Consider the following 22,002-nt stretch of genomic DNA (forward strand, 5'->3'; position numbering starts at 1 on the left):
AAGCCTTTCTAAACTCTTCCCTCTGCCTCTTCCCCTCCACATCCCTTTTTACTCATCCCAAGCTTCCCACTACTGCTATGACGTCCCAAAAAAAAATCTTTAAATCCTTCACTCTTCTATCCCTCCACCATACTTTTCAATCAAAATAACAGACTAACATGTCCACTTATCAAATTTCATATTTCACTATACTAATCCATCACTAATCCTTTATGGGTTCCGAGTAGCGAGCTACTTGCCTAAAAAAGCGCTTCAACACCTCATTAGGGGTAGCACACTATATGAATGCAGCCCTTGGGAGAGGAGTTGACTTAACGGCTAGGGCGGTCGACCTCGAATCTGGGGAACCGGGTTTGAGTCTCAGCAATGGCGCTAATAATCCTGTGATTCTGGGCAAATCACTTAATCTCCCCGTGCCTAACAAAACTTAATGTGTCCTCATGTAACGCAACTGGTGCTTTGTAAAGCCGTCTGATACCCGATACCTTCGGGTCATGTGTGCACTATATAAAACTCCATAAAAAAACAAACCAAAAAACCCAAACCTTTTTCCCCCTTCTATTCCTCCGCTATCCTTCTTAATCCAAATAACTGACTAATATCCACCACTCAAATTACTTTAATATTTCACCATACTAATTCACCACTAATCCTTTATGGGTTACGGAGTAGCGGCCTACTCGCCGAAAAAGCACTTCAACACCCCATTAGGGGTATCAAGCGATTCATATATATATGCAAACCTCTTTCCCTCCTCTATCCCTCCGCTATCCTTCTAAATCCAACTGACTAATATCCACCACTCAAATTACTTTCATATTTCACTATACTAATTCACCACTAATCCTTAGGGGTTCGGGAGTAGCGTGCTACTCACCAAGAAAGTGCACCAACACCCCATCAGGGGTAACAAGCGCTATATAAATGCAAACCTTTATCCCTCTTTTATCCCTCCGCTATCCTTCTGAATCCAAATTACTGACTAATCTATGCACCACTCAAAATACTTTCATATTTCACTATACTAATTCAACACTAATCATTCTTGGGTTCCGGAGTAGCGTGCTACTTGCCAAAAAATCACTTTGACGCCTCTTCAGGGGTAGTGAGCGCTATATAAATGCAATTACAATACAATTTCATCATCATTAACCCCTTCAGTGCCCCGCCCTTTCCCCGCCCTGTGCCGGCCCTTTCATTAGCGGGCGGGGTTCATGACGAGATAGTCTCGTCATGGGCACAGCGCAACCGCGCTCCATGACTAGACCATCTAGTCATGGGCACTGAAGGAGTTAAAGCTCACATCATGTTGCTTTCAGTACCTCCGCGATCACTGGCTTTTTGGTGAATCGACCTCAATTTATTTATTTATTTAGAAGTTTGTAAAGCGCACAGCTACCTCCAACGGAGGTGTCCCGGCTCTGATGATGGCAGTGCTCGGAAAAAAGATGGCATGTTAGGGTCAGCAGCTGCTTCTCCCGGTTACACTTACGGACATACATGTTAGCACTGGATGAGGGAGTGCATTGAAATTTATCTTAGGAGTTAGAAACATGTTGTTGCCTCATGATAGTTTAGACAGATCCCAGGAGGAGCCTTATTAAGTGTTTCGTAAGCAGGCTGCTCCTTTTGCCGTATTGAGAGTTCCACTGACCATAATGCACCTGAACACAATGGGGCATCCGACATGTTTATGATGGAGAGACCTGTCTGCCAAACGCGAAATAAGACTCTTGCCAGGAGCGGCCCATGCAGATAAGAGCGGTGGGGTGGGGGGGATTCGAAAGACGACGACAAGGGAAACTTAAAAAAAGAAAAACACTTACCTTGCGCTTGCCTCATCTCCGAGTTGGCGATGCGGCAAGTGCAAGGTAAGTGGTTTCTTTTTTTAAATCTAAGTTTCCCTCGTCATCGTCTCTCAACTACCCCCCCTCCCACCCTGCCCACCGCCCCACTGCTCTTACCTGCAGGGGCCACACATGACTCTTGCTCTCCTCAGCAGTAGAGGTGCACCAGGTTTATGAGATTTGCCTTTTCTTTACGTCCACGTCTTATAGCTGTCTGAAACATATTCTTGGCACCTCAGTTAGATGAGAACTGGGGCATGGGTAATTTTGCCAAAGCCATGCACATTTCAGGACGGACCACTGATGCAAGTAAAACCACATTGGCAAAATGTGTGAGGCCACGCGTGTAGACAGGCCTGCTGTTGTCAGTACACGTTTTTTCTACTTTTGAATCTTGGAAAAATGTATTGATTGGGTAGACGTTGTGGGCAGCTCCTAACAAGCCTTTCCAGGAGAAATCTTCTCTATCTCCTATGCCACTTGCACTAGCTGAGAAATTACAATACGATGTTACACACTAGCTAAATTGCAATTTCAGCCATTTGCGGAGATTTGCCCACTCCACGCTCTGCTTGGAATATGGAGTTCCAGCAAAACTCCACCAACCAGCGCGAGGCATAGTTTTTCTTTGTGCGTGGCTCACCAACATTAAATTCGCACAAGTGAGCGAGAATTTACATCCCCTGGCGCGATTCTCGAGCACTAGAATACCTGCTGGCAAGATTTCTCAATGCAGGCAGTCATGGCAGGTCGCTAGCATTCACATTGCGAAAGCTGCTGCTCGAGTACAAAGTCTGCAAGAGCGGCAGAACGAAGCAGCGCCATCTGGTGCGCCGTGTGGTGCTGTTCGCCTTGATTTTGCAGCATGGAACAAACTCCTGGTGCTAAACTTCAGTGCGGCGTGCCAATATTCCACCACTGTTTCAGTGCGGCGTGCCAATATTCCACCACTGTTTCAGTGCGGCGTGCCAATATTCCACCACTATGTTTGAACATACAGTGCATTGGAATTCGCGAGACTTTTTAGATGCCACATATTACATTTTTTGCACCTATAGGAGACGTGCGATTTACCACTAAGCTCTGATAAATGCCTTGGAGATTACATTGTCAAATTTTTGGATTTGTATGAGATGTGTGACCTACTTCTTGGTCTTGAGAAATTACTTGAGATTTCCTTGTTGAGAATTCTCAATGATAAATTACATTGTGATGGATGGATAGTAACAGTGGGAGCGATGAGTGTCGCCTAACGAATCTATAACAGTCAGAAATAAGGTTGATACTATACAGAATGGCGACGCCAATATGGGGATTTAACTTGAAGGTTATGCTACACAGAGACACACACGCATATTTTATGTGCAGGGTGAGGAGCCTAGAACCCAGGTGACATTTAAGAAGATGGGAGAAAGAACCAGTTAGTTTGTGTTATTATTATGTTTGTTAGACAAAAAAATATTTTTTGTGTTACGTATTTGATGTGGAGTCTGAGGGAGGTTTTTATTTTATTTAATTATTATATTAGGAGATGTATTAAATCTGGGGCATGGAGTATCTCGTTGAAGGTCGATACTACTTAGTAGTTTGTTAACCCAAGCATAGCGTAGAGATTAGCCCTTTGTTTATGTCTATAGCCTGGAAATGTATGACGCGAATATCTCGGTGAAGGTCGATACCACTTAGTAGTTTGTTAACCCAAACGTAGCGTAGAGATCAGCCCTTTGTTTATGTCTATAGCCCGGGAACGTATGACACGATCACGCGCATACGTATTCATACACGGCCCAGAAGTGCAAGCTGCGCCTGTAGATTGAAGCGAGAAGAGGAAACGTCGAACAATTGCGCAGCGGCTTGGTCTAAACTTAATGTAAATTTGGATTTTTCTACCCACTGGGAAGGTAGTTTTAATTGGGAGAGATTAGGTGGTGTGTATATATAGACATAGATTTGCTATCTACAGATAGTATATTCGTTTCTTTCCTTGTAGTGACCTGAGATTACGACGAATCACGTGAAGAATGCCAGGTCTCCTATAGATGAAGCAAGTGTTCAGAGGTATTGAATTAAGTACCACATGATTAATGATATAACCCGCAAATTGAGATTGATAAGAGTTTCCTATAAGTAATTGTCCATTATTATAGGACTACGAGATTGATGATTGGGGCCAAAGCAGATGCCTATTTGGTCTGAAGTTTGATTAATTTGGACTGCATACAGGTATACTTCAGGTTTTAATTGAGATATGGCATGATGAAGCTGGGTCAGTTTGGCACACAGTCACACTACCGGTGTGTATGTGCATGTGGTGTTGACCTTTTCTATCTTTTTACACCCACACCTGGGTATTCTTTCTCCCGGAGCGCCCCGCCGGTGTGGTGCGGTTTTCATTTGATTTTGTCACTTTTGATAGATTATTTTTATAGATTATAGATTTGTTCAGTTAGAGTCACTGAATTTTTGAGACGTCTCCTTCCTTCCGAGCACTGCATGGGCAAATAAGGGATAGAGTTAAGTACGATAGAACATATGATTTATATAAGTTTAACCATTGTTGTAGAGTGTACCCCCGTTCTGAGGAAGCCAATTAGAAAGTGGAGGCTGAAACGCGACCGCGTCGACACACACACGAAGGAGGAGTCCGCCTATTGTTTCAATTAAAACATTAGTGATTTGGCATAATGAATTAAGATAGAGGGATGACACCTCTGATGCCAAGAGGACTACCTTTGAATGTATCACTGAGATGGAAAAGTGTAAATTTTTAAGAAGTAGTTAGGGGAGAATATATATGATGTATTTGTTGTATATATGATTATGTATATATGGATTGTTTTGCAAATTATTTTTGAATACTTGTGATGAATTTGTCTAGTTTTGTGTATAAGTCATTCTAATGCTCACTGATGGATATTTGCACCTGAAAAATAATCATTGAATTTGCTATAAGAAATTGCGTTCTGCCAAGGTAATTTATAAACTCTTGTGCAAAAATAAAAGAGAGATTTATCCCTCTATACCAATTGTTTGTATATTATAGATGTTTCTATGCCCAGGTATGGGAGGGTCATTTGGGCATTCCCCGCAGTGTTCTTTTTAATAGTCCACCACTAGCTGAATTTCTGTAATCTCGCAAAGTTAAAAGGTAACTGCGTGGAATTTCGCAGAGTGAATCTCCGTGAGTTCCTCCCACCCTCTAAATCACGGGATGTTTTTCATTTTTTTATTATTTATCCAAAAACAATTGTTAGCTTCTGTCGACATTAAATCCCATGAAATCTCTTATTGGACAAGTTAAGTTAAATGTTCAGCTTAGCTCACGGGGTCTCTTTATGGATTCGACTTTGTGAAGTTTCTTTGAGACTCTGGGATCACTCAAAGATGGACAGACAGTTCTCTGGCATGCCAGGTCAGCACAGGATATGCCTTCCACTCCACTCCCACCCAACTTCGAGGTCTCTACCTGCTTGGCAGGGATAGGTAAGCTTACATTGGAATTGCTTCCCCATAATACTGGTATCCAATGTTTCCTTTTTGCATTTTGGGGGTAAAAATTACCTTAACGATATTGTTTTAATGCGGTATTGGTTTCGTTTTTTTAACCAGTAGGTGGGAGTGTTGTTTCTTTTATTCTTTGCTTTAGAGGGATTTGCATATTTATTCTCCCAATTACCTATTTTTAGTTCCCTTGCAGGTATATATGGGGGAGGGGAGGCAGATGGAAACTTGAGATGTATTGGTACAAACTACACTTAGAATGGGCAACTGAGAAGGCCAGTTTTACACCAGAGCAGTCAGAAGGAAACTGATGTCGACACCACACAGGGCTAGATGATTACTAAGCAGGGCTATCCCACATGCAGACAGTCAGGGAAGGAAATTGAACGAGGCCATGTCTAAGCAGTCAGAGGGTAACACTGACGGTAAATTTGGTCTAGTCCCTTAGTTAATTCCCGATCTCCCTTGAGGCTCGGGCTTTTATCGCAGGCTTCAGAAATATAACCAACATTCTTGTGATACTGAGCAACTCACGTTATGTGCATCAAATTATAAATATGTGTGCTATAAAATAAAAGAACAATTGTGCTGTCTGGGACTGCCCTATCCACATTTCTGCTTTTCTGCCCGTCACATTCTGGTATTGGCAATCCGGTTTTAACCATACCCCACGCGGAATGCAATTCTCCTCTGAGGTGATGTTGCTGCTGTAAAGGTGTTCTGGCTGCTAATTCCTGAATTAAAATAATGACTAAGTAAGAATATAATAGCCATTTACAATTACTTATTCATTTTATTTTTATTATGCATGCGTAATCCATCACAGAGTATCGCCTCCCTGTATAAACCTGACAATTATGTGCCTGTTAAAAGCGTGTCCTGCCGTCTGAAGGTGTGGTAAAAGAATTGGGTCATCAGTCTCTCACAATAAATCACTAAAGCCAGCTAGTGACCTCCGCTGACCTCTGGAACTGGGAGTGCGGAAGTGCAAGGGACACTGCGGTAGGCCTGAGAGCTGGTGCTGATGCTGGTTGCTGGCAGACCCCATCACACCAAGACACAGACAGGATGAGGAAGGGTGTGTGTGCAGAACTGCCTGAGGCCTGTCACACTGCCTTCACAGGTGTGTAAGGTCAGGGCAGGGAACGTGTGACCACCTTCACACAGGGCCTCTCGAGCATCCTCAACCTCTCACCACCAGCATGTGACAGACGGCCTACAAGCACGAGCAGATGTTGCCAGGCCTCGCAGTGTGCAGCGTGTACTTCTGCCCCATCTCCTCTGTGGCTATATCATGCAGCGGCGGCTCCTCCGCAATAGCAGAGAAGCGCGGTCCCACTGGCTCAGAGCCAGCCTGTGCAGGGATGAGTGGGGCTGGGTCATGGGAGGGGGCGGGGGGAGGGGGAGTGGTAGGTGCACTTTTAAGAGCCCATGTCCATTTGGCCAGCCGTCTTAGGCTGGCCAAACTGATAGATGAATATTGATAGATGATAGATGAACTTCAGCAGGCACAAGTCGGAAACAGAGCAAGGCATTCCATTCACACTTTTTCGGATTCTTGCTGTCTAAATTTCATGCATTAATTCAGAGAAAACCCCAGTTTGCTGCATTACTTTTACACACTTCAAACACAAACAAACATTGGCAAAGCTAATAGGTCTGCTATTGACCGCAGGCATTTTCACTTGGTCAGTGCTTTTTTTGTTATGGTTTTTATAAAATGTTGATAAAGAAGCTGCCTGTGGCCCATCAAAAACCACACATTGTCTTAGAAGTACCTGGCACAGAAGGGAACTAGTTTTGTGAGGGGCTTTGCTTGTTAAAAGGTAGAATGCGGTCACTCACAGTGAAGTAAGCCAATATCTGAAGTGGGTTTGCACACTGCCCAATGTTGTATGCTGTAGTGGGTTGAAGAAAATGTGAATGGCACCATAACAGACCAATGGGTGAAGAGGGCCAGCTGAAAGCCCTATAAGTAACTAAGTATAATATACATATAATTTTAGTAAAATTAAAAGGTCTTGGTGTTGTATTCTGTCATCTCCTAGTTCCTTGCTGCTCAACCTGTGTGAGAGATCACAGAATACAACATATTTCTCCTTCCTTCAGAAAACGAAACAAACAGCAGGACGTTGGGTGGAAGAAAATGCACGTCCTGCAAAAATGTAACCAATCCTAAATTACAAGAAAGATCACATTCAATAAATGATTTCACTACTTAGATTGTAAAGAAAGATCACATCACAAAAATATATCACGTCGATCACATAGTGTGAATAATTACAATCATTAAATTGTAAGATTAGATCAAATGAGAATACTTTGCATAAATCTTTACCCTCCTTAGATTGTGAAGAAAGATCAAAGACATAAGAATCACATACCATATATCTTCTGCTTCTGCAAGAGCACACCAGATATATAAATGTAGCAGGATACAACTGATAAACATATCCACCTCACACCTCGCAGGACAAAGTAACCCTCATGCTTCCACTACTGCACACACACTTGCAGGACAAAGGAAACCTCATGGTCCCACTGCTGCACACTCACTTGCAGGACAAAGGTCCCCTAATGCTCGCACTACTGCACACCACATCTCCCTGGAAAAAGAAACGCACCTGTTCCCACTGCAGCACACCACATCTCGCTGGACAAAGGAATGCACATGTTTCACCACAGCACATACATGAGGGAAACCAACATCATGACCAAGATTACAAAAAACACCATCTCACCACAGACTCAAGCAAAGTACCCAACAAAGTCACACAAAAGGGACCATCTAATCACTTCACAAATACTGAATACTGCACACACTGCAAATGAATGAATACAGTCTCACATCAGACCCAACCCTACAGACTCCCACTCGTGGGAAACTACACAGATCAACACCAACACAACACGCACCCCATACTTTATTAGGAACATGCACACCTGTGCACACACCCAAATACAGAATCATATGTGACAAAGCAAACACAGACCACAGCCAATAAGTATGGCAAACAGTAAATGCAACATTAGCTTCAAGACAAAATGCATTGGCATGAACAAAGAGTTGTACAGATAATTGGTAAGAATGTGACGGTTGCTTCCAACACTGTGTAATAGTTCGGTGATGGACCTCTCACAAGAGCATGCTGCCCACACAACAACTGTATGTGAATGACTTCAAAACTCCTGACTCAAAGTACTACTAAGAAAAATCTGCATTCCAGCATCCGGCTCACAATTTCCTATGGATTTCTTCCATGAGTCAAATCGCTGTAATGGGCTTGCTGTCAGATTGCACTCGAGAAATCCAGTTTATGAACCTAAAAATGTTTTTACCTGTACATTAAATGACTGTCTGGTGGCCCCCCAGGCAATTAAACATGGCCAACAGCACAGACAAAACCAACACAATTCTGCACATGCTGCTCTTGGTGCAGTTCGAGTTCCTCAATTTCCCTCTATTTCCACGGACAGAATGATTTCTCAGTCACACACACACACATACATCATACGCTGGTGGAGCCCATAACACCAACATTCATTCTATCAAACTATCCGCACCTACAAAGGGACACCGGTTCCGAACCAAACTGCTTTCTTGATGGAAGAATCACTTTCCCTGAATCACCCCAACAATTCCTCCATCAACAGGTCGATCGAATCATTTAGTTGAATTTAGTTTAATGAGACCTTAACACTCTAAAATTTGTTCAATAATACATTTCAATGAAATAACAACCCGACACATTAATTCAAATAATGATATTTTATCTAATTCAAATGCAGGTTAAATCTCAATAATTCAATATCATCTTTTGTCATATTTACCTATTCTGGCTAATTGTCGTTTTCTAAGTCAGAACTGGTCCTCAGTCAAAATCGTCAAAGTTCGGTTCTATCATGCAGAGTCACCGTCCTCTCCGTCAGCATAACATCAGGATACTGGAAATGACGTTCGCAAGAAGTGGGAGCTAATACCTCTCTAGTCTACCATTATTTATAGTCAAATTTACATTCAATTTGTATCAAACACAATTTTTAAAACATTTGATTGGTTCATTGGATGACATCTCGGTGCATCAGGAAACATTCGACGATTTTCCCATGCGGCATAAGTTTCAAAAGCAAGTATATGGGAAATTAGGAATCCGTATTCTTATTGCAACATTTTCTGTTGAAGGGTTGGCCTTTCGCCCAGAGCAACCATGGTGGGCACAGTGATGACAGTTCACCGGCAGGTCACAGCTGCTGAAGTTAGCGCAGGTGCACTTTTCTTCTCCCCTCACTGATGTCATTTGTAATAGTCAGGTTCAGTTGGCGGCCATTTTATGGCAGGCCCAAATGGTCAACTTAAGCAAAGAAACACAAAAACGTAATTAATACATGGAAATGATTAAAACAGTGTTATCCCCTTACTAATACCCTGATGTGCGTGCATTTATCTAGCCATATGCAACATCTAAAGCCGTTAATACTTGTTTATTTAAGCGATAATCACAATAACATCACACAAGCAACGTCTATCTTATTAATATGGATACAGGCTTAGTTCACTTATTATTTTAGCCATGCAAAATGCATTCCCACGTGTATTCTTTCTGTTAATAAGGTTGATTAATTCCAAACATCAAACCATTAATTATTATAATTATTCATTAGTCGTTTTAATATAAACATACGAAAATGGAGTGGGTATTCAAAAAGAAAACATTATACCTGCTCCAGCATTCCCCCCTTTGGTGATTTTATCACCACAAAATCAAAACCCACAAATTTTATCTTCCCCTTTTACAGAAATTTAAATGTTTTCTTGCTCAAATTTTATAATTCGGTTTCCCCTTCATCTTCTCTTTTTGCTTTGTCATACATACTCTCCTTCCACTCCTCCAATTCTATTTCTTCCAAATCTCTTTCTTGTTTCTTTTCTTTCTTTTTGATATTTTCTCGTCTAATTTTCTTTTTATTTCTTCTATGTCTACAACACATACATCCTAGTCTAAAAATTAATAATATGAAAATTACACACGTTAGTGGAAACAATATTTTACCAATAATGGTACTACCTACTTTAGCTAAAAATTCTTAATAGCAGCCATTTTATTACTAACTTTAGTCCAGATACTTTCAACCTCCAGTGGTACTATTTCATCATGCAATTCTGTAATGTTTTTGATGTAAACCTTTAGATCTTTGCTTTCGTCAGGAATGTAAGTGCAACAATGTTGAACTTTCAGCATTCCACAGACTCCACCCTCTTTTGCCAATAAGATATCAAGGGCAAGTCGATTTTGCATTACCATAGCACGCATGGCAACCATTTCAGTGTTTACCAATAAGAATCCTCCAGCGGTGCTTGTTGACAAGCGATCCACTACTGTTGACAGCTTCCTAATATTATTTGCATTCAAAGATATTCCCACTGCTGGTATCAAGGCTCCAAAAATGTCACCTACAATTTCTGCCCAAGTTTCTCTTCTACTGCACATTAGTAGGTTATTTTGTCCATTGTTTTCTACTCTATCCATATGAAAGATTTTTGGAAAGACCAAGCCAACATAACATGTGCCATACCAATGGTCTGGCATAATAAGCCTTATTCCCACAAATGTAGTACAATCCAGGAAAGACTGGATCATTTCCACCTCTAAATCCCCATCCGGTTGCAATAAAATATGTATCATGGCACTCACTAGTCCCTATGAAATAATAATCATATTGGGATCTCTTCCTCATAATACATAATTTGCCTTTCTGTGGTGTATCTATAGCCATAGTTGGACTGGCTTCATTTTTCAACTCCTTTTCTTTATCTATGTCCCACACAGTTTTACTCATTTTATTTCCTTCTGCTTTTCTGTGCATCTTTAATCTCCTTTCCTCAACCATGTCTAAAAATGTTTTTTCTTCTTTCTTCAAACTGCAAGTTAGATTGTTTCTAAAAATGTATTCTAATGTTAATTCTTTAGTTTTTATAAAACTTTCACCTAATACGTTAGCAGTTTTAGCAGGATTCAATTCATTATTCATAGGCAATTGTCCAAGAATGTTATATATGTCTGACAAATTATAGTCTAATTTCCCTACTTGTTATAATATACTTATTAACACACTACATGATATTCCATATGTTGCTGGAAGGTGATGATAAGTCACTCCTTCTGAAACAGAGGCAGGTAACTGCATACATACGTAGCAATCCCTTACGTCCATTCTTTTTACGTATTCATACAATAATTTTGAAAACACATTGCTAGAAAAATCACTTAAAGACCTATCCTTGTGTATATGTACATTGCTTTTTTTAGTCTGAACTACCTTTTGGGAACTCTTCCCTATGTTAGTCATATTCTCAGTATGCCCTTCTAATGTATCTAAGTTTACTTTGAAAGAGATCAGTAGAGCAAGTACACTCCAAAGAAGCATTAATAATCCTGTACAACAACAACACATTTTACACCATCTTTTCATAAAAGTGTATCTACTCTTGTTATCATCTGTGTTAGCCATCTTGTTAAATTGACCGTGTCTTTTGACTTAGCCTCTTCTAGTCCACTACTGGGTTTTCCACCTTAAGGCACTAAGCACCTAACAGGTTATACCAGTCCTTCAATTTCTAGTTTTAGTCTCTTTATTTTCTTTCCCAAATGCCTTCTTTGGAATTACTCAGTTTGGCATCTCATCATTTTTCACTTCCTTCTTGTCATCCAAATACAGAAATTCCTGAATTTCCGCTTCTTCTCCAATATCGGATACGATAACTCTCAGGATTCCGGCTGTTTCTTCTTCCTCAACCAATTTCAGCGAAGCCTCCTCTGGATTTCCTTGACTTTCTGCCTCTTCTCCCGGTTCAGGCAGTGCCACATACGTCCATTCTGGCGACTTATACTTCTGGTTTGGTTTTCTTGTTCTTTTGTTTTCTTCAGATATCTCTGTCTCTCCTTCTTTTGCTGGGTTCTGACTTGACACTTCGTTCACTTGTTCAGCTTTTGAGGGATTAACTCGTGTCAGTCAATATCTCAGTCTCTTTATCTTATTTGGCCAAAGGTCTCCTTTAGCATTTCTTTTAGATGTGCCTTCTTTGCTGTTTTTCTCCTCGATCCAAGTTCTCCTTCTCAGAACTCGACCTTCATGTATCTCGTTCTCACTTTCTTCAGATTCTGTTTCAATTGCCTCTTCCTCTCCAACAGCTTCCTTTTCCACCTCTTGTGTTTGCCCTACTTCTGTCCCTCCTCGGGTCTCCGACACGCAATCTTCCTGCTGTCTACTTGTTCCTTCACCTAACTCAGTGTTGGTTGTCCCTACACCTCCTCGGGGTTTTTCCGCAGAAATCTGTCCCTCTCTTCCTATTTCTGTCCCTTCCTCCCCTTCAAGGATTATTTCAGGTGGAACTTCTCCCACTCTCTTATCTGGTGTAAATGTCACTTCTGTTGGAGTGTTCTTTTCTTTTCTTTTCTGCTTTTTGTGTTCGCTACTGGTAGTTGGTATTTCTTGCTCGTTTCCAGAATCTGAACTTGTCTCTGAAATCTGCAGTGTTTTCCTCAGGATTTCTCCTCGTGGAATTAGAACTGGTCTTGGCCCTTTCTCCCCCCTTTCAGGATTTTCTTTTGTCTTTGAATTCTCGTTATCTAAATCAGCACTCGATTCTGAATCATCAAAATATTCTTTGCCAATGCTGTCACCTGGATTTGGAACTCTCAAGGTGTGACTTGCATGTATCTAATTTTTAGTCCAGCACACTTCACAGCAGTTGTTGTGGTCAGGACAACTTGCCTTGGCCTTCCCCACCTTGGAACCAAGCAATTTCTTCTTCTGTGGACCTTTATTCTCACCCAGTCCCCTGGGCTCAGATCATGGGCTGGTTTCCTTTCAAGTGTAGTGGCATCCGCTCCAACCTGGTGAAACACAGAATGGACTGCGTCAGCCAGGCCTTTACAGTAATCCAAAACCATGTCATCAGTTATAGTCATCCACTTGTTGACTGGTACAAACACGTGTCTCATGGCGCGTCCCATAATAATTTCGTGGGGACTCAAACCTGTGGTTCTGTCTGGAGTAGACCTAATCGTCATCAAGACTAGAGGCAAGACATCAGGCCATTTCATACCTGTGGCTAAACACATTTTCCCAATTCTGTTTTTGATGGTACCATTCATTTGTTCAACCACACCAGAAGCCTCTGGTCGGTAGGCACAATGTAGTTTTTGTTGTACACTCAATGCTTCACAGATCAATTTCATGATTTCATTATAAAAGTGTCCTCCTCTGTCTGATTCAATGGTCACTGGGAACCCGAATCTTGGGATGAATTCTCTTAACAATAGCTTAGCCACTGTTATCCCATCATTTCTTCTTGTCGGGAATGCCTCCATACACCTGGAGAACAGACAGACTATCACCAAAACATACCTCAACCTGTTGCAAGGGGGCATCTCAATGAAATCTATTTGCATTCTGGTGAAGGGTCCTCCCTCTCGGTCTATCGTGCCTAGGCTCACTACTGTTTTCCTTCCAGGATTGTATTGCTGACATATCAGGCATCTTTGACAGAGACTTTCTGCTATCAACCTGAATTTTGCATTGTACCAGGTTTGCTTAAAGGCCCTTATCATGGCATCTCTCCCTATGTGTCCCTGGCCATGATACATCCGTGCCATGGTTGACATCATGCTATCAGGCATTACTGGTCTTCCATCCCGATAGACCGACACATGATCTTTCTCCCTTGGTGCACAACCTGCTTTTACCCACTGCTTCATTTCTTCATCTCCTGCTTCATCCTGCAACTGCCTCACTTCTTCCATGTCCCTACAACATTAGTAAACATTGAGGAGCAAGAAGACATTTCCTTTTCCTTTGCCCGATTGATTGAATACTGATTTCGTGCACAATACTGAGCCATGTCATTGGCAAAGCGATTCCCTGTAGTGATGTAATCACTACCTTGACTATGAGCAGCACATTTTACAACAGCCAGTTCTTTAGGCAACTGCAATTTTCCAACCACTTCTGCATTCTTTATAGGAGTTTCACTTGAGGTCAGGAAACCTCTCTGTAGCCAAAGTTGGCCAAAGTCGTGGACAACTCCAAAGCCATACTGGCTATCAGTCATCACAGTCACTCTAACATTCCTCCCAATTTTGCATGCCTTTGTCAATGCCACTAGTTCTGCTACTTGAGCGGATTTAACTCCTTTCAAGTGTGATGCTTCCAAGACTGCTGCAACTGTGCATATTGCATATGCCGCACTCAACAATCCTTCATCCGTTCTCAAACAAGATCCATCCACAAACATCACGTAATCACTTTCTGGCAATGGCAAATCTTTTATGTCTGGTCTGGGTTTTGTACAAAAGTCAAGCACATCCAGGCAATCATGATCAACATCATCTCTTACCTCCACTCTTTCAGCATCTGGTAATAGAGTGGCTGGATTCACATTCACACATCTCTCAAGACTCACATTAGATGCACCTAGAATGACTTTCTCATACTTAGTCAGCCGACTATGTGACATGAACTGTGTTCGGCTCCTTGTTAAAAGGATCGCCACATCATGAGGTACAAACACTCATAATGGATATCCCATCACAATTCCCTCACTTTGCTCTAGGCTTCGGCATGTAGCAGCTACTGCTTTCAGACATCCTGGCAAACCTACAGCTACTGGGTCTAGCATTGATGAGAAATACGCAACTGGTCTCCTCAATCTTCCATGTTTCTGTATTAACACTGAGAGTGCACATCCGTTTCTCTCACTGCAGTACAACTCAAACTCCTTCTCATAGTCTGGCATACCCAGAGCAGGTGCTTCACATAGACTGTCCTTCAATTGTCTAAATACTGCCAATTCTTCTTTGTTTAACTCAAGGGGGTCTTTTACCTCACTCTTCGTCAATTTTATCAATGGTTTGGCAATTAGGGAAAAATTACTTATCCACTGACGACAATAGCCAACCATTCCTAGGAACATTCTCACTTCTCTTTGTGTCATCGGGGCTCTCATTCCTCTGATGATTCTGATTCTGTCTATTGTCACTTTTCTCAGCCCTTTCTCAATATTATGTCCTAGGTATTGTACTTCTTTTTTGCAGAATTGCAATTTTGCTGGAGATACTTTTAGTCCTCCATCTGCCAAGTGATTCAGCAAAGCTATTGTGTCTGTTTCACAAGCTTCACGTGTTTTTGATGCCACAAGTAGGTCATCGATGTACTGGGCCAAGACTGAATTTTCAGGCATTGCTAAACTTTCCAGAGATTTCTTCAGCAACTGATTAAATATTGAAGGGCTCTCTGTATACCCCTGTGGGATTCGGCACCATGCCAAAATACACTCTCCAAACCGAAATGCAAAAATCTGCTGTCTGTCGTGATGTAACGGGATTGAAAAGAAAGCATGGCACAAATCAATTACTGTGTACCATTCTGCATCATGGGGATTCTGATACAAAATCACTGATGGATTTGGTACAATGGGACAGCATGACACAACGATTTTGTTTATCTTTCTCAAATCCTGCACTATTCTGAACTTTCCATTAGGTTCTTCAGTCCCATCATAGGCGAATTACATGGACTGCTCAATATTTCCCTCAAAACTCCCTGCTGGATCATTTTCTCAATTAACGGTGTTACTCCTTCAATTATTTCAGGTGTCAGTCTGTATTGTGGAATGTTTGGATAAACTGCTCCTTCTTTTACAGAAATTTTCACTGGGTCTACATTTATCATAAGGCCTACATCTTCTCCAGTGAAATCCCAGACTCCCGCCTTCACTGTCTGTTTTAACTCTGGGGGCAATACTTCAGGATTGAATATGGCATATGTTTCAGAAACATCATTCTCTCTGTTAGCTATTGTCATTTTATACAGGAGATCTTCATCTGGTGTCTCAAAAGCTATTCCATCTGGAGTACAGAATATAGTGCAATTCATCTTGCACAATAAATCCCTTCCTAGCAAATTCACAGGACTGGTGTCACACACCACAAAACGATGCATGTCTGAAAATTTCCCTATTTTGACCTTTACTGGTTCTGTAAGGTACGTTCTAATTTATGTGTTGGACACACCAACTACTTGGATTGTTTCATCCGAAAGAGGAAGATTCTTTACATCAGCTGACCTGACAGTTGATCGTGTAGCTCCAGTGTCGACTAGAAAAGTAATGTTTTCATCATTAACCTTCCCATCCACAAATGGTCCTGTCTAGTCTATTTCTAGAGTTGTGCCAAGCAGGCACTCTTCTTCCTCCCTTCGGCACCGTCAGAAATTCTCCTCCGAATCACTCTCATCATTACGCAGCCAATATTGTGAAACAGCGTTTGCGCGTTGCGGTTTGTTTACCTGTTCTTCATTGTAGAATCCTGAGTCATTACTATACTTCTGGGTGTTTCTGCTCTGTAGTAAAGGCGGTTTTGGCACCTGATTCTGTGGATTAACAGCCTTCTGCTGTTGCTGCTGTTGGCCACCCACCTCACTCTGCACCTGTGGATTCAATGATGGATTTTCATTATTAGTACTTGGAGGAAACTTACACTCGGATTTCCAATGCCCTATCCTACCGCAATTGTGGCATGGAAACTTCTTTTTAGCTTCTTCTATATTTCCTTTCCCCTTTCCTGGGCCAAATCTTGGTTTATTTCCTGGGTTATTTGCTTGTTCAACTAACTGAGCTTCCTGTCTTTCTGCGACTTTCACTTGTGCCCACATTGCCTTTTCCTTCAGTTTTCTTTGCTTTGCCTCAATCTCATCACTAAAATATTTAGCATGTCTCAGGATTTCGTCAATTTTCTTGCTTTGCCAGTCAACTGTGTGCTGCTTAATCATCTCACTAATTTCAGGACGTAAACCATATACAAATCTGTATACAAAATGACTCAGGTCCTTTTCACCCAGATTCTCATCTCCACTAAATTGCTTGAAAGCTAGTATTAGTCTTTCGTAGTAGGCATGGACTGATTCTTTTACTTCCTGATGTGTTCGATCTATTTTTACCCAGTCTGTTTCTTTGGGAGGTACCTTGTTTTTCAAAAATACCATAACTTGTTCGTATTTCTTCATTACCTCGGGGTCTGGTGCTCCTGTTTTGGGATCTCTCGGGTATTCTTTTGTTGGCCAATCTATAACTATTTGGCATTCTGCCCATAAATCTGCTGGCACTATTATATCAAATAGGCTATTCAAATCGATCCACAGCACTTTTGACAGCTTCACAAATCTGTCTACTTGTCTGTACCACTCGACAGGCTTTTCTCGCAATCGAGGGAAGTCATTTGTAAATGACAAAATGTCCTGTCAGGTCCATGGGACATGCACATATCCCCCTCCTAGAATCCCTCTCATGGGAAGTTCTGTCACTACCTTCTCCTTTTCTCTCACAGGAAATGCTGGAAAAGTTCTGTCTGAGGCGTCATCTCATTTTCTATACCACCTACTTTTCCATTTATCCACATCTCCCCATTTTCTCAGCAAAGTGATTATGTCCTTAATCTGTCCTATTCGTCTTGTAGTATTCATGTTTTCAATATCTTTTTCCGTGAAATCCACTCGGTAAGGCTTTTGTAAAACTTTTACCCTGTCCATGTCAATTCCCATCTCACTTGCTATTTCTTCTAGCCTGTCATGTAGGTTATTTGCTCTCCATGTGACACTCTTGCATAGAAACAACAGCTCCTCATCCTGGTAATTTTTCAGCTTTTCTGTGGGTGATGGATTAAACCCAGATCAGTTGACTGGGGGTGAGTGCTTGCAATGTTCAACACTCCGTCCATCATTTCCTTTGGTTTTGCTTTGTTCGCCATAAGTTGGCAGGGTATGCTCAGACGTGAGCCCCTTGCTCACTTTGCCACTGGATTCAAGCAAGCCTGGCTGAAGACGGCTGAAATGCCAGAAACCGGTCCCAGGATGCTTGTTTCCGGTCCAGGGAAGACATGGCTTGGCAGTTCAGGCTGGACTGTTTCCATGACGCACAGGGTCAGACTGATTTGCATATGGCCATGTCTGAACTGGGGTGGCAGAGTGGGCTAAAGAACGGTGATGGATTAAACCCAGATCTCTTGACAAGGTGTGAGTGTTTGATTGGTTCTGATGCTTCGTCTATCACCACCCCCTTTTGTACCGCCTTGCTTGGGAGGTAGTCTCTCGCAGCTCCCTTCTGGATGTTCAGTCTACCATCATGTGTGGTGTATGTGAGTGACGGAGAGGTTCACTGACATGTGTTGATAATTAAGAGTGTGTGTGTCTGGTGGTGTCTGCACCGCAGCCTCGGCAGCAGCTGCAGACTGGGAACCAGCTTGATTAGTATTCTGCCCAACAGAGTTCCAGTGCTGTGTAATATCTGGTAGCAGAGCAGCTCTTCGACAGTCTTCCGAGCTCTGTCCTGTTGGCCAGCTCCCACGGCTCTTCTCTAACCATGCCCCCTCGAGGAGTGAGGTACCTCAGCTCTGCCATGGCATGGGCGGATAGAAGCAGCCATGCTCAGAGCAGTGCTACTGTATACACAAGAAATACTAAATACCTCTGTCAAATGTATATAGCGCCCGTCAGTTAGCTCTCTGGAAAGCGCAGAAGGGGGGCTGATTTGTCTTACCTTGCCATCCGTGATGATCACGGTCAAGGACAACCTAGTGTGTTACTCGCCCAAAGAGCTCTGATGGCTTTTTTTTTTCAGTTTTATATAGCGGGAACTCGACCCGAAGGTAATGGAGCGCTTTACATGAGCACCAGTTACGTCACACAAGGACACATTCATTTTCTGGTAGGAACTGGGAGATTAAGTGATTTGCCCAGAATCACAGGATGTTGAGCCAACGCCGAGATTCGACCCTGGTCCCCCCAGCTCCAAAGTCGGCCCTCTGGCCTGGCCGTTATGCCACATCCTATATATAAATATCATCAGAATACTTCAGAATGCACCTTCTTGATGCCAAGACACTCCCTCTTTTATGTCAAAGGGATAATGACAAGCGGGATGCCTTCTTTCCAGTAACAACACTAACAGGAGGCTTTGTTGTCCAATTCATTCGCAGTTACTCAAATGCTCAGCAGTGCCCGGCAGATGTCGCTGCTCCCTACATCACGGCATCCACGCCTCCTTTGCGTTTTTCTAAATGTCTCCGACTGACATATTTTTTGCCCCTACAGGCTGCCTTAGATATCAGCCTTTGACCTGTAACTTTCATTCTAATGGAGAGTTTTCAAAAGCAATATCTGTGCAGCTGCAAAGAGTTTTAATGGAGGTTTACTGTGCAGTACTTTTTATGAAGTGGTTGAGAAAGAGGACTCGCCTTTAAGCTGCAGAAGTATGTTGACAAGTACCGGCTCGAGCGGTCTCTGTGAGTACCAAGCCCCGATCTGCATTTCTCTCTTAAGCACTTTGCGCCGTTGCACTGCCCGATCTCTCCTCTTTTATTGTTTGCAGAAGTGGCGTTACTAGGGGGATGCGGGGGTGCGGACCGCACGGGTGACACCATGAGTTACCGCACTGGGTGACACCAACCCCAGTGACACCGCTGCAACCTGCTGCTTAGGCATTTACTTATATTATACTTCACTGGGCTGGTCTTGCATGATGGGAATCTCTGTAAGGCCTTAGCGGGAATCTGAGGCCAAATACACTTCTGGCAATCCTTCCCCCTGGCCCCTCTGGGCTAAATCGCTTTGGCGAAGATAGTAATTTTGTCCCACCTTCTGTATTGCTTCACCAACCTCCAAGTTATTCCACCAGTTACTTCTCTAAGGAAGTGGACACCCTCCTATGCACACTCAACTGGGGTAACAGGCATCATCGAATTGCCCTTGCAAAGTTACAACTGCCGGTAGATGGGTGGCCTAGGTGCTCCCTCCTTCGAGGTATACCTTCTAGCAGCACAACTCCAATCACTGTCCCGATGGACTGCTCGGTGCTATCGGAGCGAAGGGGCCCTGTCTGTGTCCATGATCCGGGGCATCTTCCTGCCGAAAGCCCCACCTTCCTCTCCCTCCATAGCCTGGCTACATTGCCTATCCCACGGGATCTCACATATGCCCCAACACTGTGTCTGGTTTGTCTCCCCATAACTTGGGCTATTACTCTGCCGGCGTATTGAAGATCTGGACAGACCACTCTGTGCTTACACTAGGTGACCTCTTGTCCCCTTAGACCCCCTTTGACCAATTGGCAGAGTAACACGGCCTCCCACCGGGACAGTTTCTCTTGCACACGCATCTTAGTTATACATGTCGCACCCTTAGGGGCATCTCAGAGGTAGAAACCACCACACATCCTGTCCTACAGACCGTCCTCGCCATGGGTGGTGACCGTCACCTTAAAATCTGGCTTTATAAAGCCATCCATGAGCTAGCAGTTAAACCCATCACCACACCTCGCCAAAAATGGTGTGACGATTTTGGGAGGGAGCTCCAAGACAGGGAATGGGATCGGGCGCTCAAGTTCCCCAGACTGGTATCCAATCACTCAATCAATCAATCAATCAATATACTTATAAAGGGCACTACTCACCTGTTAGGGTCTCAAGGCGCTGGGGAGAGGGGATGCTACTGGTCGAAAAGCCATGTTTTGAGGCGTTTCCTGGAAGTTAGGAGGTCCTGGGTCTGACGTAGCTGAAGTGGTAGAGAGTTCCAGGTTTTGGCGGCGAGGTGTGAGAAGGATCTTCCTCCGGCGGTGGTGCGGCAGATGCAGGGGATGGTGGTGAGAGCATGGTTGGCGGAGCGGAGAAGGCGTGTGGGAGCGTGGAAGGAAAGTCTGTCGTTGAGGTAGGCTGGACCGGTGTTGTAGAGAACCTTGTGTGCATGGGTCAGGAGCTTGAAGGTGATCCTTTTTAGTACGGGTAGCCAGTGTAGGTCTCTGAGGTGGGGGGAGATGTGGTTTGCGGCGTGGGATGTCAAGGATGAGGCGGGCGGATGCGTTCTGGATACGTTGTAGCTGGGTTTGTAGCTTGGCCATTGTTCCTGCATATAGGGCGTTGCCGTAATCCAATCTGCTGCTGACCAGGGCGTAGGTGACGGTTTTTCTGGTATCGACGGGGATCCACATGAAGATCTTGCGGAGCATGCAGAGAATGTTGTAGCAGGAGGAGAAGATTGCGTTGACCTGCAGAGTCATGCCGAGAGTGGAGTCCAAGATGAAGCCCAGGTTGCGAGCGTGGGTGGTGGGTGAGGGTGCGGTGCCTAGGGAGTTGGGCCACCAGGAGTCATTCCATGCTGAGGGGTTGGAGCCGAAGATGACGATCTCTGTTTTATCGGTGTTTAGCTTGAGGCGGCTTGATTCCATCCAGTTAGAGATGGCGTGTAGTCCGTTGTCTAGGTTGTTTTTGGCAGTAGTGGGGTCTTTCGTGAGGGAGAGGATCAGCTGGGTGTCATCTGCGTATGATACTATGTTGATGTGGTGTGTCCGAGCGATGTTGGCGAGAGGAGCCATGTAGACATTGAAGAGCGTTGGGCTGAGGGAGGATCCTTGAGGGACACCACAGATGATCTTGGAGGCCTCAGACAGGAATGGCAGAAGGCGAATTCTCTGGGTTCTGCCAGTGAGAAATTATGAGATCCAGTTTGAGAGCCTTGTCGCGGATTCTGGCGTTGTGGAGTCGTGTGCGGAGGGTGTGATGGCATACCGTGTCGAATGTGGCAGAGAGGTCCAGCAGGATGAGTGCTG

General features: G+C 43.4%; 1 long non-coding RNA gene across 1 annotated transcript in view; it reads left to right on the plus strand.

Annotated features, from left to right (window-relative positions):
• Nucleotides 1–3,602: 3,602 nt before the first annotated feature.
• Nucleotides 3,603–22,002, plus strand: part of LOC146859711 (uncharacterized) — a 135,348-nt gene continuing 116,948 nt past the window's right edge. The window contains exons 1-2 of the long non-coding RNA XR_014979045.1: nt 3,603–3,717; nt 3,838–3,905. This is a non-coding gene — a long non-coding RNA (uncharacterized LOC146859711). The remainder of the gene's footprint in view (nt 3,718–3,837; nt 3,906–22,002) is intronic.

This window comes from Triturus cristatus, chromosome 3_1 (assembly GCF_964204655.1).
Source record: "Triturus cristatus chromosome 3_1, aTriCri1.1, whole genome shotgun sequence".
Classification (NCBI taxonomy): Eukaryota; Metazoa; Chordata; class Amphibia; order Caudata; family Salamandridae; genus Triturus; species Triturus cristatus.